The sequence below is a fragment of the Verticillium alfalfae genome, genomic scaffold, assembly GCF_000150825.1.
Source record: "Verticillium alfalfae VaMs.102 supercont1.2 genomic scaffold, whole genome shotgun sequence".
Lineage (NCBI taxonomy): Eukaryota > Fungi > Ascomycota > Sordariomycetes > Glomerellales > Plectosphaerellaceae > Verticillium > Verticillium alfalfae.
Window position 1 is genome coordinate 2,891,599 of NW_003315037.1, and position 1,081 is coordinate 2,892,679.

Here is a 1,081-nt window from a genome sequence, read left to right on the forward strand (position 1 = left end):
GTTATCCATAGGGGTACCGTAGTGGCGCGAGGTACTGCCGAAGCCTCCGCCGATGGAAGAGCCGGGCACACCGACGTGGGCGCCACGAACGTGGGGGATGTGACGACCATGGTTGTCCCAGAGATACTTCAGAACGGGGCCGACGTGCGTGCCACCACCGAAGGTGAGCGTGTCGGAGCAGTTGGAATAGCTGACCTCGTCAAAGGCAGACAGGTTGATGACGAGGTTGCCAGCGTTGCCGTAACCAAAACCGGTGAAAGAGTGAGCAGCTCCCAGGGCGACGGCCTTGACGGAGGACTCCCGGGCACAGGCGAGGGAAGAAGCAACCTGGTCGCGGGTCTCAGGGAACGAGATAGCGGCAGGGGCGGCAGTCAGGCGCTTCTGGAACATGAGAGTCTGATCAGGCCATGTCGTATCGCTGCTGACGATGGAGCGAACGCCCGCGGTGGTGAGGCAAGACTGAAGAGCGGCCGACTTGTCTGTCTGGGCAGACACGGCCGAAGGGGCCAGGCTAAGGAGCGAGGCGACGGCCAAGCGTCGAAGAGACAAAGTGGAGTCCATAACTGATGATGTTGCGGGCAAAGGCAGGAGACTGCGAAAGAAACAAGAAAGCAAGTGCCGTGGTGATCCAGAAACTTCAGGATAAGCCACAATCGTACGGACGACCTACTTATAACTGGTGGGCATCGAGAGAAGGACTGGTGACAATCTTAGAGGCACCATCCAGGAGTCTTGGCACTCTTGCGCCTTGATCGAGTCTCGGTACTTCGGGCCATCGTTCTGTATGCGCAAAAGGACCTCAAACCACCCGGCGCCTCTTACAAAGCTTCTCAGAACCCTTGTCGGCGGATGTTTTGTTGTCCCGGTAGACAAAGTGGAATTGGGATGATCTGAACTTTATCAGATCAACCTACCTTAATCGGAACGCCGGGACGGGGCGCGTGGCTCGTTTGAACAAGCATATCCCACCGTGAAGCTTCGCACAGCCCTCGGGGCCAAGACCTGAATTCGGCCCCAGGAGCCCCAGGAGCCCCATTCGGTACAGATTAGAATAATAAGCTCTTGGGGAAGCTGGAAGTGG